General features: G+C 45.9%; 1 protein-coding gene across 1 annotated transcript in view; it reads left to right on the top strand.

Moving 5' to 3' along the window:
* The first annotated feature begins 1 nt into the window (after window position 1).
* The window catches only part of LOC128831526 (uncharacterized), a 91,825-nt gene continuing 74,679 nt past the window's right edge, over window positions 2-17,147 (top strand). The window contains exon 1 of the mRNA XM_054018009.1: window positions 2-756. The gene's annotated coding sequence lies outside the window, so the exon portion shown is untranslated. The remainder of the gene's footprint in view (window positions 757-17,147) is intronic.

Genomic DNA, 17,147 nt, shown 5'->3' with positions numbered 1-17,147 from the left:
CCCTGTTTGCTTTCCCCTAAAAGCCGGGGCACCCTGGGATCCTCCGCCTCCGTCACCAGGGGCGGGGATAGGGCGGGCCCTTCTTCGCCTATTGGCCCGCTTGGCAGCTGGAGCGGACACACAGCTGTTGCGAACAGCTGGGGGGCTGATTCTCTTCTCGTGTGTCTGGTTAGCCCGGGCTGTAGGGAAGGACCCGGGAGAAGCGCTGCACGCTCAGGTTTCCGCTTCAGGACAGGAGCAGCCCGAGCAGGAGAGGCGGATTCTCCCGGCCTGCTGTGAGTGGGAAGGGCCTTGAGGCAGCTCTGTGGCAGGGCTCGTGGAAGTCGCTCGCTCACACCCTGGGGCGAGGTTTCTGCTTCAGCTGCCACTGTCCTGCAATATCGCCGATCCCACTCCTGACTCCCCCGGCGGTGGGAGCATTGGACGCTGGTAGAGCTGCTTCCTCGGCCCTTCTCTTCACTAGCCCCTTTTCCTTGCGCAATCACCACTGGAGAGAAAGAAGAGACCTAGAGAGCGATGAGGGGCAGGGATGGGGGCTCAGAGCCCTAGGGGTGCCTATCACAGGACTCCTCCCTGTGCCATACAGGTAGGGGAATTTGAGGCGGGAGATTGGTAGGGGAGAGGCAGGAAGGGGCCAAAGGTAATAGGAAAGAAAAGCAACAAAGAGTCCTGTGGCACCTTATAGACTAACAGATGTACTGGAGCATAAGCTTTCGTGGGTGAATAGGAAAGAAAAGGACATAACAGGAAAGAAAGGTGAGTGAAAGACAGTTGTGCATCAGTGTAGTATTCGGAAACCAAAGCTATTCACCTCTGCTCCCCCACACCCTTCTTAGTGCTACTATTGACTCTTCCCTCACTCCTCTGTGCTCATTTGCCCCTTTGGCCTTTTTCTTTGAACCCACCCTTGCTATAGATAGAAGTCCCCTATCAATTTGCAAGTGGGACTTTATCGTTGAAATGGTGTCTACGCTGATCTCTCTGTAGCTTCCCTTACCAGAGTATCTGTGTGCCCTGCAAGATTAAAATACACAGTTTACTTGTAGAGGACCTCTAGCTCTTTGGTTCTGCAGGCTACTTCACACAAGAAAGCCTTATGGCCCACCTCTATTCCAAAATTCTCCTACATCAAAATAGGTGGTTTTAAAAATGCTCCCTTCCACACATCAAGAAGAAAGGCTCTGCAGACTTTTTGTGGTCCATGATCTGCAGTTTAAAAAGTCTCTTTCCCTCTCTCTCCAGTGATCAGGTGTTCATGGTTAAAAAGAACTAGATAAATTCATGGAGGACAGGTCCATCAATGGCTATTAGCCAGGATGGACAGGGATGGTGTCCCTAGCCTCTGTTTGCCAGAAGCTGGGAAAGGGCAACAGGGAATGGATCACTTGATAATTACCTGCTGTGTTCATTTTCTCTGGGGCATCTGGCATTGGCCACTGTTGGAAGACGGGATACTGGGCTAGATGGATCTTTGGTCTCACCCAATATGGTTGTTCTTAAGCCGATCGACAAATAGCTCTGTTTCCTGATTCAAAATATTAATGAACTTCCTGGATAGGGAATCTGTTTGTCCCTAATGCATGTTATTTTTTTATAATTACTTAATATACGATTTACCTTAAGGGACAGGTGCAGTTCCTTTGTGGCACTACCTTTCACTTCTAGGAGTGTCACACACAAAGTTATTCTATGTTGTTTCTTTTTGAGTTAGAAATAAAAAACATTTAAAACAAGAAAAACTCAGCATAGACAGATATACAGAACTGGAAGGTTAAAGTGTGTTGAAAAGCATTATGGAAGAGACATTGTATTGCTATAAGTGCCACTCAATCCTAGCAACACTTCTGTAGTCAAAATGGTGTCTACGTTTACCTAATCACAAACTAACAATCTTATCATAAATAAATTGTGTTTGGGCTGAATATACCTGTTTATAAAACATTTCTTCCTGGAAGCATTTTTTTTTAAAGCAAGAAAATAACTTTTAGCAGCTTTTAAGTTAGAGGAACATGATCGTTACTGGCATTAGATATTTATCTTTGTATGCTTTTGGCTTCCACGTCAATTTGGAACATTACTTAGTGCTCTGAGACCCATGCCCAAACTTTTCAAGTTGTACATTTCAAATTGGATAGACTTCTGGGTATGTTGAGTTCTTTCCCCCTAGGCTTTGGAAGCCAAAGTTGTAGAAGACATTTTTGAATCATGGGGGCCCTATTGTAATACCCTCTTTTTTAACTCAAGCAGAACTCCTTATGAATGCTAAGGGGGAAATCTGCTTAAAAACTGATGGGATGACATGGCCTCAGGGGCTGTGCACATACAGTGCTTTTTATCTGTATCCAGAGCCATCCCTAGGGTATGGCGAATCGGGGCCCAGGCCCCATGCTTTGGAGGGTCCCGTGCTTTGTGAGAAGGTGGGTGGGGAGGTGAGGCTGGGGGCAGGTGGGGGGGGGTGAGGAGGAGCCTCCCCCTCCCCCCAGTGCCTCCTGCCTGCCCCTCCCTCTCCCTCCCAGTGCCTACCACCGATCAGTTGTTTCACAGCATCGGGAGGGGGGGGAGAGGAGCAAGGGCACTTGGGGGAGAGGGCAGAACTGGGTGGGGAAGAGGTGGGGCAGGGTGGGAAAAAGCAGGGCGAGGGCAGGAACGGGTGGGGGAGGAGTGGGGGTGGGAAGAGGCGGGGCTGGGGTGGGGCATTGAGGGAAGGGGTGGAGTAGGGGCAAGACCTGGGCATAGTCAGGGGGAGCACCCCCCTGGTAGATAGAAACTCAGTGTCCATGTCCTGGCCCTGCACACCCCTAGGGACGGCCCTGCCTTTGTCATGTTCCATGGATTTCCATGAACCTTCAGATAGGAGGAGTCTGCACCTACAGATCCTCATTCAGCCTTGTCTTCATAATCTTCCCACTTAATTGAGGACATAAAGTGGGATCCATGAACGGACTTAGGCGTTGCAATGCTGAGTGGCACAGAGCTTAACTTTTAGGCACTTAGAAAAATCACAGGAACTACACTGTGATCCACAAAGCTGAGTTAGTCACCTAGGCTTGCTACACAATGAAGTGGAGCCAACATTCTCTATTTTGCAACCAGGGCCCCAATTCTGCAAACACTCTTGCACATGTTTAGCTTTAAGCACATGAGTTATCCCATTGAAATCATAAGTGAGGTGTAAAATGGTGTTAATGGGACTGCTCATGCACATGCTTAAAGTTAAGCATATATGTAAGTGTTTGCAGGACCAGGGCCTCAATTTACCACCTGCAAATACCAAGCAAAGAGAAAAGTACCAGGGGCTAAGCTTAATAAGGGAACAAAGTTCAGCAACACTGTCACATTAACTTACACAGCATGATAAAAATTCCTTTTGATGAGTACAGGATTTGAACAATCTCCCATTGGTTGATAAGGCTATATAACAGGGATGGGGGGAAATATGCACTTACAGTATATGTTCCATTGTATAATGTTTAATAAAACAGAGTACACCAGGGAAAATATGTCAAGTCTTGCTCAGAAAGCTCCCTCCCAGATTCCACACTGGATTGTTTTTTTTTCTTTTAATAGATCACAATAGTTTTACTAGGGAGGCCTTGACCCAGAACAAATGTCTTATTAGAGTGAATTATTTGGGGCTGCGATGGGGAAATGACTGAAGCAGAAAAGCTTCCACAAAATAAAAGACTTTTTATATTAAATATTTTGCTCTCTTGAGTCGATGGTCTCATGTTTAGAAAGATCAGTTGTTTATGGTCTGTTTTAAGTTCTAATCGGCCTACTGACCATCCACGACAGGAAGTGGCTAACCCGCACTCACCAAACACCCAAGACAAGCAAAAGCCAGGTCGCCTGTGAGCAAGTGAATTCTCTCTCATGCACCTGTCTCGATCAGGGAAGGTGTAAGTAAATCCAAGGAGGGAGATGATGTATTAATTCTGACGGGCGATGGGCAAGGGGAATTCAAGAATTGTCATTGGTTTATCTTTACAATATTTGTTTCAGCATGCTCCTAGAAAGATAGCATAGTTGCTTTTTATTATAAGTCTAAATAAATATACATAAAAGTAACAGGGGGCCAGTTTCCTATGCAGTTCAAGCTTCTGATAATTTCCTCTTTCCTGAGAAGCAATCATTTTCCTTCTAAGCCCAGCTTAGTTCTTGTTTTCTCTGTAATTCTTGCCATGAGAGGACACATTTGTTGTAAACCCCTCACTCAGGCATAGGTTTTAACTTTTTCTATACCCAGGACTAGATCAGTCTCTCTGGGTACATCTACACTCCAATAAAAGAGCCTTGGCACAGCCACGGCGGGCCCATGTCAGCTGACTCAGGCTCACAGGATTCAGTAGGGTGACCAGATGTCCCCATTTTATAGGGACAGTCCCGATTTTTGGGTCTTTTTCTCATATAGGCTCCTGTTACCTCCCACCCCCTGTCCCGATTTTTCATGTTTGCTGGCTGGTCACCCTAAGGCTGCGGGGCTAGAAAATCACAGTGTCGATGTTTGGGAGGAATTGGGCTGGAGCCCAGGCTTTCAGACCACACAAGGGGGGAGGGTCTGAGAGCCTGAGTTCCAGGTTGAGCTTGAACAGCTACACTGCTGTTTTGAGCCCTGTGAGCATGAGTCACCGGACTGAGGCTCTGAGACTTAGTGCTGTGGGTATTTTATCACAGGGTAGACTTATCATCTGTCTCCTATCCTTGCCTTCCATGCAAAGATCCACCCGATCATTTTTGTGGGGTAGTTTTTTAATTTTTGTCTCTCCTGCAGCTAACAAGGTCTCGCATAATGGATTATTTATGCATTTATATGAGGTGCGGAGGCATTGGCTGTCATCAGCCTTTCTGTTTCCATCAATCACGCACTAGCTTTGGGTGCATAATGAAACTTAGCATAAAAAGTTCAGCAACATCCTTCCTAAAAATGTCACCTAGCAATAGAACTGAACAGGAATTTTCTAACTGAACAGGGTTTAATTGGAAAAGGACTGTTCTGATCATCTATTCTGATCACCAGTATAACTCAGGCCATAAAATTTCACCCCGTGACTTCTAATTTAGGGATACTAAAGTTTTCAGATCTGCAATAAGGGCTTCCTGAGGGGTTTTGAACCCAGGATCTTTGGTTCCATAAGCAAGAATTAGGTCGCTTAGGCATTAAGTCAGATATTGTTCATGATGAGGATTCTTCTACAGGGAATTTCAGCTGGGTTTAGGCTTCTCTTAAGCAAGGACACAGTCCTTTGAGATGCACTTGTTTTCTTATAGAGTCACCAGAATATCTTTCATATCATGTGAACTAAATCACAGAGGTTGCTGGGATGCATCCAAGGGCAGAATTGAGCCTTGTCAGTTTTAGACTTTTGAACCCATTTCATACATGACCTATGTTTTGGGGGAAGACAATGAGTAATGTCCTCCCTTTCACTGTCAGGCCTTTAGCCAACTTAACAAGTTTGATTTGTTAACATTATCAATTCAAAACTGAAAATAATTTAGTCACCAATAAACACCCTAAATGTTGATTAATGCCCATCTTTTTTATAATTTATTCTGCAGACATCTGTGGCTCTCATTTTCATAATTGCCAGTAAACAAAGGTATATTTATTTTAAACAGAAACCTAATCCATGTTATCATTTGATTGTCTAATACAGCTATTAAATATTTAGTTAGTTGTGTGTTGATTAAAGTAGATATTTTTCTCTGAAACAAGTATAAGGATTATAATAATTGTTTGAATAGTTAAGCACATACAAGCTACAGTGTATTATACTAATGTTTAAACAAATGTAACTTGTAAAGCTATTTAGCCTTAAGATCTCTGTTATACAGGAGGTCAGACTAGATGATCACAATGATCCCTTTTGGCTTTATAATCTTATGCATCTATGGAGAGAAATCTGAGTTTGGGCTAGCACATTTACTGGAGCAGATAGACTGGATGCTGGGTCTTCCACCCTGGTAACATAACCACTGGATTATAGAATCACTCACACACTTGATCTCTTTCTCTGGCTCAGTGACTCTTTAGTTAACCTCAGTGGAACAGCTTCAACAGGAGAGAGTGCTACATCAGAATATCCCATAACTCAGTGGTTTGAGCATGCTCCTGAGGTGGGAGGAGCACTCCCCTCCCCCATTCAAATCTTTCTCCTTCTCCAGCAGCCTGGGGAATTGAACCTGGGTTGCCCATCTCCCAGGTGAGTGCTCTAACTGCTGTACTGTAAAAGTTACAGCATAGGGAGCGAGCACCACCTTCTCCTTTGTCTGTGTTGCATGGACTGAGGCAGATACCTAACTCATTCTCACCAGAAATGGCTTAGGTGCCTAGGCCGTCTGATTCCAGGAGAAGGGTTCCTGGATGTGGATTGCAGCAGTCTAGACTTAGGCATCTATCACCATGTGAGGGGAGGGGGCTTAGAAAAAACTCTTGTCCTTGATAGGACACTCCCACTGGCTAGTTTAGGTGGTTCCCTGCCTTGCATGCTAGCTTTTGTGGATCACATGCTAAGACACCTGTCATTCACTATTCATTGTATAGGGAGCTTAAGCACCTAACTCAGGCTTTGTGGATCACAGTTTATGCCTGAGAGTTTCTAGGCACTTAAAAATTAGGTACTACAATGCTGGGTGTTGCAGTGCCTAAGTCCCTTTTTGGATCTGGGCCACTCTTCTTTGTGACTGTCTGGTCCTGACTATTCTCTCCCACTTCAGGGTTATGCCCTTAAAGGACTTTTTTCCCATCATGCCTTTTTTGTGACTGACCCTTTAAATCTGCCAGAACCACAGCCCTTCCCTCCCTGAGGTAGCCATTTTGATACTGGCTTCTGCTTCCCAAGACTCCCTTTCTTCTACCTGGTATGTACTCTGTATTCCCATTGATTTTCCTTTCTTATTACCAAGGAGATGGCATGTTTTCATAGTACTACAGAAAGTAACAGCAACAACAGTATCAATGATAGAAATACAGAGGATGGAAAGAGTAGAAATTCTCTAATTTCACTTCAATGGCTACATACCTTGGGTAATAATTAGACATAGTAGTAGTAATTTAGGGGCTAAGTTGTATTCTTGATTACACCTGTACGAGCTAATGGAAATCAATGGGGCTGCACAGACACAACAGCAGAATTTAGTCCTTGGTGTGCAATATACTTGGGAGATTAAATGGCCCCAGACTGACATCTTAACAGTGGTGCAATGCAAATATTGCATAGTGTGTCCTCTTTGTGTTTCAGAGCCCAGATACGACTGAGAGTGTCTGTGTAGACCCCCTAATAGAGAAATCTTTCACAGCAGAGTGTAAATTTTATTCATTGAGCCTGTTTTTGAGCTCATTCTGTTCAACTCTGCTGACTTCAGTGCTGCCCTGCCCCCCCGCCCCCTCCCCGTCCCCCAGCTTGAAGTGGTTTCTGTCATATAAAGCATTTATAGTTTGATTCAATGGCTCTCAGCACCCCCATTATACAATTTGTTCCTGCACCTCTGCCCTGTGTGTTGTTTGTTTGAGGAAACAGCACTCATTTACATCTTATAAATGTAGGGTTGCCAGGTGTCTGGTTTTCGACCGGAACGCCTGGTTGAAAAGGGACCTTGGCATTGGTGCTGACTGCGCCACTAAAAGTCTGGTCAGTGGCGCAGCGGGGCTAAGGCAGGCTCCTTGCCTGACCTAGCTCCGCACGGCTCCCAGAAGCGGCCAGCATGTCCGACTCCTTGGCACAGGGGCGGCCATGGGGGCTCTGCACACTGCCCCCGCCTCGCATGCCAGCTATGCAGCTCCCATTGGCCAGGAATTGTGGCCAATGGGAGCTGCCGGGGAGGTGCCTGTGGGCATGGGCAACATGCAGAGCCCCCTGGCCCTTCTGCCTAGGAGCTGCAGGGAAATGCCGGCCGCTTCTGGGAGCTGTCTGAGGTAAGGACTGCCCAGATGGAGCCTGTACGCCGAATCCCCTCCTGCACCCCAACCACCTGCCCCAGCCCTGAGCCCCTCGGCCGCAGCCCTGAGCCCCCTCCAGCAGCCCAAACCCCTCATCCCCAGCCCCACCCCAGAGCCCACACCCCAGCTGGAGCCCTCACCTCCTCCCACACCCCAACCCCTGCCCCAGCCTGGTGAAAGTGAGTGAGGGTGGGGGAGAGCGAGTGACAGAGGGAGGTGGGGATGGAGTACATGGGCAGTTAATTTAGATACTGCTGATGTTGCTGAGGTCCTTAATATTAAAAGCACCAACCTGTGGCTGATGATAACGTAGTGTAACTTAAATAATTGATAGTCATGCATCTGAAGATATGAATTAAAAGGCTGTCTAATGTTTCTTTTGGGAAAAGCAATAACATAGTTTAACTGAAGAAGCCCCAAAGGCTATCACCTGCAATTAATCATTTTTACTGAGGCATTTTATTTTATTCTGTCAGGATCACTAGGAGTAGACAGCTTGCCAGTTTACCAAATGTTACCAGCTACTGAATTCAGTGGTATCAACGTAATTGTATCATCAGCCTCTTTATTTATTTATAAACACCATATGCCTGTCATGTCCGAGACCAGTGGATGTCATGTAGTCATTCATTAGGATGCTGAAAACAACAAAGCCCCCCTGATTATATTGCACTCCATTCATTCTTGCCAATGCTTTATTTCAGCACGTGATAATGACTTGTGGGACATTTGGTGTACAGTGTCACAGTATAACCAAATTAATATGTCCTGGATATTTGAACCAGTAATAATGTCATCAGAATGCTTGTGGCCTAAACCCTTACAATTATTATGTAGGATTGAAGACAAAAATCAAATACTTCCTCTTTTGTTTTCCTAGGAAAAACACAATCTTGGCTACTGGGAGTTGTATTTCGGTTACAGTTCCATAATGCCCTGAAACTGTGAAAGTATTCAACTGGTAATGTTAGATATTGCTTTGTCTTGAAATCATCACATTTGTGAACAGTAAAGTCCCACTAAAAAAGGGAACAAAATGTCTAATCAGCACATATACATTACACAGGAGATAATCTGACTTTATGCTAGCAAATCTTAAATCCTATTATCGATTGACTTGGGATCTGAAAAGTACACTTGCATTTTTATGTTAACATCTATGTGCAGGAGACATAAAATCATCATAATTTTATCCATTTTCCTACCAATGTACAATTGCTACCTATAGGATGTTCTCAAGTGCTTTGGCAAATTTACTTGGAAATTATTCAATTTACGAGGCTTCCACCACTTTTCTTGGGAGATTATTTCTCCATCTTCACAGACTTTACTGTTTTGAATTTTTTTCTCTGATATCCATTTATCTAGCACCTGTTGCTGTAGCAGCCAGGTGATAATTAGCCTAATTTTTTCTGGTGATCATTTTAAAGTTAAACCCCTAAACATAGATTGACAGGCCCCAGATTTGCAGCCCAATGGGAGTCCTGCCTCGATAAGGACTTCAGGAACAGACTTAGAAAGTTCCAACTATTCAGTGGTCAAAATTCAGAGTTTTTGAAACTGTGGATGAAAGTCACCATGCTAGTATATGGCAATGTAATAGGTATTATGGGTGTAGCCTGAGATGTAAGATATGCCTGTAGGGGATTCAGAACACACCTAAGTAGGTGTAACTGGAGCAAGTTGTAGGTGGGGGAACCTCTTGTAGGGGCTGAGGAAAAACGGTGAAATGTTCATCATTACCTAAATAATAGGGGGCATGTGGGATGAGATGGACATACGGTGGGTCAGTGCTAGTGCAAGCTAGAAGTAGGTTGATGTCTAATGCCTGGCAGAAAATAAAGCTGCCCCAAGCTGGTGTAACTGCGGAAGACATCACACCACACACTGATCCTGGCAAAAATTCAAAACGTCCATACGGTTCCACCCACATCATGTCACAGGTTGGGTGTTAAGAGAATGATCATTCCTCAGATCTGCAAAGGGAAATCAAGCAGCACAAAGGAATGAGTAACCTCAAATAAATGTGGTCTGGCAAACCAGCTGCGGTGCCAGCTTGAGGGAAAGGCAGAAGCTGAGGCTCGGCACTCACCACACACCTGCCTGTCCCAGCCTCAGGCAATTGAAAAATGGTCTCCTAACAAATCTAAACGTCCTTTTGAGACACCTGAACATTTATTTGCCCCGTACAATGATAGCTGGATGGCTAAATACAATCCTCCTTCCCCCAGTCCCACACTTGCATCCAAAGAATTGCATACACACTCCCATTTTGATAACTGACAGAGCAGTACGTGCTCAGAGCTGCTTGCTGGGGCAGACGCCCGTAGGCTGCACCCCCTCCACTCCCCCACGTAACTTGCTCCATGGCTGCATTTCGTATATGCAGAATGAAGAAGCCTGGGATGAAAAATACTGTGGGTGAAATTCTCAGCTGGTATAAACTGGTATTAGCTCCAGCAAAGTCATGGAGCTATGGCGATTTACACAATATGAGGATATGATGAGATAACTGCCTTGTGGATGAGGGGAAAGCAGTGGATATGTTATTCCTTGACTTTATCAAAGCTTTTGATACTGTCTCCCACAGTATTCTTGCCAGCAAGTTAAAGAGGTATGGGCTGGATGAATGGACTATAAGGTGGATAGAAAGCTGGCTAGATCGTCGGGCTCAACGGGTAGTGATCAACGGCTCCATGTCTAGTTGGCAGCCGGTATCAAGCGGAGTGCCCCAAGGGTCAGTCCTGGGGCCGGTTTTGTTCAATATCTTTATTAATGATCTGGAGGATGGCGTGGATTGCACCCTCAGCAAGTTCGCAGATGACACTAAACTGGGAGGAGTGGTAGATACGCTGGAGGGTAGGGATAGGATACAGAGGGACCTAGACAAATTAGAGGATTGGGCTAAAAGAAATCTGATGAGGTTCAACAAGGACAAGTGCAGAGTCCTGCACTTAGGAAGGAAGGAAGAATCCCATGCACTGCTACAGATTAGGGACCGAGTGGCTAGGCAGCAGTTCTGCAGAAAAGGACCTAGGGGTTATGGTGGACAAGAAGCTGGATATGAGTCAATAGTGTGCCCTTGTTGCCAAGAAGGCTAACAGCATTTTGGGCTATATAAATAGGAGATCGAGGGACGTGATCATTCCCCTCTATTCGGCATTGGTGAGGCCTCATCTGGAGTACTGTGTCCAGTTTTGGGCCCCACACTACAAGAAGGATGTGGAAAAATTGGAAAGAGTCCAGCGGAGGGCAACAAAAATGATTAGGGGGCTGGAGCACATGATTTATGAGGAGAGGCTGAGGGAACTGGGATTATTTAGTCCGCAGAAGAGAAGAATGAGGGGGGATTTGATAGCTGCTTTCAACTACCTGAAAGGGGGTTCCAAAGAGGATGGATCTAGACTGTTCTCAGTGGTACCAGATGACAGAACAAGGAGTAATGGTCTCAAGTTGCAGTGGGGAAGGTTTAGATTGGGTATTAGGAAAAACTTTTTCACTAGGAAGGTGGTGAAACACTGGAATGGGTTACCTAGGGAGGTGGTGGAATCTCCTTTCTTAGATGTTTTTAAGGTCAGGCTTGACAAAGCCCTGGCTGGGATGATTTAGCTGGGGATTGGTCCTGCTTTGAGCAGGGGGTTGGACTAGATGACCACCTGAGGTCCCTTCCAACCCTGATATTCTATGATCTGGCCCTGTATGAAGATTAGACATAAAGGGATGTCTACGCAGTTGCTGGGAGCAAGTCTCGCAGCCTTGCCTTAGCAGGTTACGCGAAGATAGGGTGACCAGATAGCAAATGTGAAAAATCAGGACGGGGGGTGGGTGGTAATAGGAGCCTATATAAGAAAAAAATCTAAAAATCGGGACTGTCCCTATAGAATCGGGACATCTGGTCACCCTATGCAAAGATAGCATGTGGACCTTCTGGTTTGGGCTACAGCTCAGGCTCTGAAGCCTGGGGGGGCTTCAGAGCCTGAGTTCCAGCCTTAGGTGAACATCAAAGCAACAGCTACACAGTTACTTTTAGTGTCCCAGCTAGAGGCCCACTAATGCAAGTCTGTCAACCCAGGCTGAGGACTCACTCCCAGCAGCTGTGTAGACATACCTAAAGGCTAGTGAGCAGAAATACATTGATGGTGGTAAATGACAGAAGTCACTAAACCCAGTGTATTATAATTGCAGATGATTAAATGGATAGTCAGCAAAAACTACCCTCAAATCAGCCTTGTAGCATAGCGTACATCTGTGCTGGCCCAAATCAGGTACTTAGTTCAGGAAGCAGAAGGTGAATGTGTATGCTCCTTGTACAGAGAAAAATGCATTAAAATGCATGGACCTGTGCAGCCAGCTATCATGTTGGTGGCACACAACGGGGGAACCTCCTCTGTAAGCAATGGCCACCTGCCCTGTGAATCCCACCCCCACTGCAGCTCTTGATTCAGCAATTGACTTTCATGCGGTTGCATCATGCTCTACAATCTGTGCTCTATGGCCTCCGCAGAACTGACTTCCATCTCTACCTTAGAAACCGACAAGCTCTTATTTACACTTATAGGATGCCACATCTTCATTTCCTGACTTTAGCCTGTTTTTGTTTTAACAGAAGGAATCAAATCTTTTGAGGGACTTCTTGTATTGTTTGTACTATGCCATCCTAGCAAATGGAACTTAACTGTCACTCAACCAGCCAAGCTACTCAAATATAGGACAAGATTGTCATTTGCCCTACAATCCCATGGTGTGTGTGTAAGAGAACATGCAGTGTTCACTTTCTCTCCTGCATGGGCTACCTGCCTGTTGGAGAGCCGGCTTTAGGAAGTGTGGGGCCCGATTCGAACAGTTTTGACGGGGCCCTGGCAGGGATGCCTGAAAAAAAAAAAAAAAAAAAGAAAACACGTAAAAAAACATGTGGGGGTCGTACTCACCGGGCGGCACTCGTAGTCTTCGGCGGTTTGTCCTTCACTCGCTCCGGGTCTTTGGTGGCACTGAAGGACCTGCTGCCAAAGTGCTGCCGAAGACCCAGAGCGAGTGAAGGACCCGCCGCTGAAGTGCCGCCGAAGACCCGGAGCGCTGCCGGGTGAGTAAAAATTAAAAAGGAGCCTCTAGCCAGGGAAGGGATTCTCGGCCACTTGCCCCCACCCCGGCAGCCCTGCCACTGGGCGCGGGGCTCTCTTAGGTGCGGGGCCCGATTCGGGGGAATTGGTGGAATTGGCCTAAAGCCGGCCCTGGCCTGTTGGGTCCCAGTGTGGGCTGGGGGAGCAGTCTCCACAGGGTAGCTACATCTCTTCCCATGCAGGTTTCTGGACATGAATGGGAATAGATCGAATCTTGACTTTGTCCACTCGTTTCCCCATACGTGCTGGCCAGTGCAGCTGAGCCAGCACAGAGGAGCTACTGATATTACTTCTCCCTCGGATTAAGGGAAGGCACTGTGACTGAGTCGGCATACTCAGAGCAGATTGTACAATTTCACTCTAGCCCAGGGATGGGCAAGCTATGGCCTGCGGGCTGGATCTGGCACCTCAGGGTTTTGGATCCGGCCCATGGGCTTGCCACCCCCGTGGCGCCATGAGCCCCACATCGCTCCCAGAAGCGGATGGCACCACGTCCCCGCGGCCCATGGGAGAGAGGGGGCAGAGGGCTCCGCGCGCTGCCCTTGCCTGTGGGTACCTCCCCCGAAGTTCCCATTGGCCAGGAATGGGAAACAGGCAAGGGCAGCGTGCAGAGCCCTCTGCCACTCCTCCCGCAGGGGCCGCAGGGATGTAGTGCTAGCTGCTTCCCAGAGTGGTGCGGAGCCAGAGCTAGGGCAAGCAGGGAGCCTGCCCTGGCCCGGGTGCGCACCGCTGCCACCCCGGAGCCGCTCCAGGTAAGTGGCGCTGGGCCGGAGCCTGAACCCCACCTGTACCCCTTCACCCAACTCCTTGCCCTGAGCCCCCTGCCGCACCCCAACCCCCTGCTCTGAGCCCCCTGCCTCACCCTGCACCCCTCCGGCACCCAACCCCCCTGCCCTGAGCTCCCTCCCACACTCCGCAGCCCTCCCTGCACCACTCCCTGAGCCCCCTCCTTCCCTGAGGCCCCTCAGACAACCCGCACCCCTTCTCTTCCCCAACCCCTTGCCCCGAGCCCCTTCCTGCACACTGCACCCTCTCCCACACCCTGCAGGCCCTCCAGCACCCCAACGCCCTGCCTCAGCCCTACATTTATGGCCCTGCATGCAATTTCCACACCCAGATGTGGCCCTCGGGCCAAAAAGTTTGCCCACCCCGGCTCTAGCCCATATTGAGCTGATTAGTGATGATGCAGGAGTAAGCAGTAAGAAGAGCATAGATGTTGCATTTCAGCCAATTGTTTGCAAGTTCATCTTTATTTTCTACTCCAAAGGTATCTACCGTATGTTATCACTCTAATATTTGTCATCTGAGCCCTTTCTTTAATCTCCAATTTATTTTGCAGTCTCTTGTTTTCTGTAAGTAAAAATATGTCCAAAACAACAGTGATAGCAAGATGGTATCTCTTTTGGGGCTCCATGGAAAAACTCTTTTCAAAAATATTAACATCTTATGGCAATACATAGTACTTGCAGTTCAAAAGGATCCTGTAGTGCTATACAGTCTGTACAAAGTCACTCATCCACCACCTCACTGTAGTCACTTCTGTATAAGCAAATATGACACCAACATTACCTTGTTTAAAGGCGAGGCACTGAAGAATTAACTGCTCCATTTGAAAGATGGTGATTTTTTAGGTAGACAGAATTATCAATGTTGAAATTTGTCCAGGACACCAAAGTTAATGCTTTTATCCTTGGGGGAAAATAACATGGCATCTTTCCATGCCCCAAAGGTTAGAACTTCTGTTGTACATTTTATCTGAAAGATGACCCCGCCAGCAGCATATCGTGCTCCTTAGCACTGTGCTAGAGCTTATTTTCAGAAGTGACTCAGGGTGAAAGAGCACCTTGCACTAACGCACCATTGCTTCCTGAAGCACTGTAGCTTTTTCTAGAAATCTCAAATCCAAATGCTGGCAAGAATCCAACCCTGCTAAGCCTATGAGATCCAATGAGATCATGGCCCAAAGTGTTATGGCTTCAGAACCACATATCCTTCAACAAGCAATAAAAGTAGACATTCTGAGTCTGCTGCCATTGAAACTGTTGGAATTTTTTCATCAGAGTTTGGCCTAGAATAAATTAAAGTACAATTTAAATGGCAAGATCATTCATATTACACAACCAAAAGACAAAAATAAAAGGGGAATTCTAGAAAAGTCAGGTTATATTTTGTACATGTCCTCTTCTTAATTACTCTGTTTGAATTTACACTGACAAGGGTACCGCATGGGCCAGATCTAGGTCTCTTTTAAGATAATAGGTTTTGTCATCAGCTACAATGGAGCTAGTGTGTAGTATACAAAGGACAACATACTTAAAAAATATTGCTGTAGAACACAATGTGTTGGTGTAGATTATTTGTTGTGTGCTGGCAAACCAATGAGCCAGATTCTGGGCTCACACGTGTTTTATACTATTGTAACTCCAACAGAGTTATTTCAGTGGAAGTCAGGCATAAATGGAGTCCAAATCAGGCCCAATGAAAACAAACAATCAAAAATACCTAGACAGAATAATGAACCTGGAACATTGAGCGCAAATGTCCTATTTCTTGGAAGATCTAAAATTCCCTCTTATAGACTCAAAGACTTTAAGGCCAGAAGGAACCGTCTAGTCTGACCTTCTGCACATTGCAGGCCACAGAACCTCACCTACCCACTCTTATAGTAGACCCCTAACCTCTGGCTGAGTTACTGAAGTCTTCAAAACATGATTTAAAGACTTCAATTTATGGAGAATCCACCATTTACTCTAGTTCAAACCAGCAACTGTCCCATGCTGCAGAGGAAGACAAAAAAAAAAAAAAAAAAAAAAAAACCCTGCCAGGATCTCTGCCAATCTGACCTGGGGAAAAATTCATTCCTGACCTCAAATATGGCAATCAGTTGGACCCTGAGCTTGTGGGCAAGACCCACCAGCCAGACACCTGGGAAATAATTCTCTGTAGTAACTCAGAGCCTTCCCCATCTAGTGTCCCAGCTCCGGCCATTGGGGATATTTGCTAGAAGCAGTCACAGATGGGCCACGTGCCATTGTAGGCAGTCTCTTCATACCATTCCCTCCCTAAGCTTATCAAGCTCAGTCTTGAGGCCGGTTAGGTTTTTTGCTCCCACTACTCCCCATGGAAGGCTGTTCAAGAACTTCACTCTGATGGTTAGAAACCTTCATCTAATTTTAAGCTTAAACTTGTTGATGGCCAGTTTATAGCCATTTGTTCTTGTGTCAACATTGGCACTTAACTTAAATGACTCCTTTCTCCCTGGTATTTATCTATCTGATGTATTTATAGAGAGCAGTCATATCTCCCCTCAGTCTTCATTTGTTTAGACTAAACAAGCCAAGCTCTTTGTGTTTTCCCCCATAAGACAGGTTTTCCATTTCTCTGATCATCCTAGTAGCCTTTCTCTACACCTGTTCCAGTCTGAATTAAGCTTTCTTAAATGTCAGATTGTTAAATCAGATGCGAACTGCAGTCTGTAGAAATAAATTCTGCATTTTCTAGTGGTAAATTTAGATATATTAATTCTATTTTTTTTTAGTTTCTATTCAGTTTCACCAATGTAACATACTGTACTCCCATTCTTTTTTTTTTTTTTTTTTTTGCATTGTCTGTCAGGAAGTCTAGAGTAGCTCATGTGTGTGAGTACCAACCTCAGGGCAGACTGTCAAGAAACAGGGCACAAATCCTTGGTTGTATGTTCTATAATTAGATTTCACCAACCAAGTAACAAGTGTGTGAACTCCTAAAGCACTATAACAGCCTTAACATGGAGTCACAGACAGTCCTCCTGGGCACTCTAGTCTATATTGCCACCCAGGCAAGACTGCTTTTGATAGATGGTCCCTTACACCAAAAATCACAACAATATTCAGGTTGCACCCAGTCCCAAAGGACCAGTCACTTACCCAAGGGCAATTGTACCTCAGATCTCAAATCAAAGACAACTCTTGTAGCCAATCCTGTAATTCTAACTAAACATTTGCTAACTAAGAAAAAGAAATGAGAGATATTTGCAAGGTTAAAGCAGGTAAACATATGCACATGAACGAGATACAGTCTTAGTCTCCAAAAGGTAGCTGCTATCGTATGCA

Source organism: Malaclemys terrapin, chromosome 2 (assembly GCF_027887155.1).
Source record: "Malaclemys terrapin pileata isolate rMalTer1 chromosome 2, rMalTer1.hap1, whole genome shotgun sequence".
Classification (NCBI taxonomy): Eukaryota; Metazoa; Chordata; order Testudines; family Emydidae; genus Malaclemys; species Malaclemys terrapin.
Note: the sequence above shows the minus strand (reverse complement) of the source record. Positions and strands in the feature narration are given on the sequence as shown.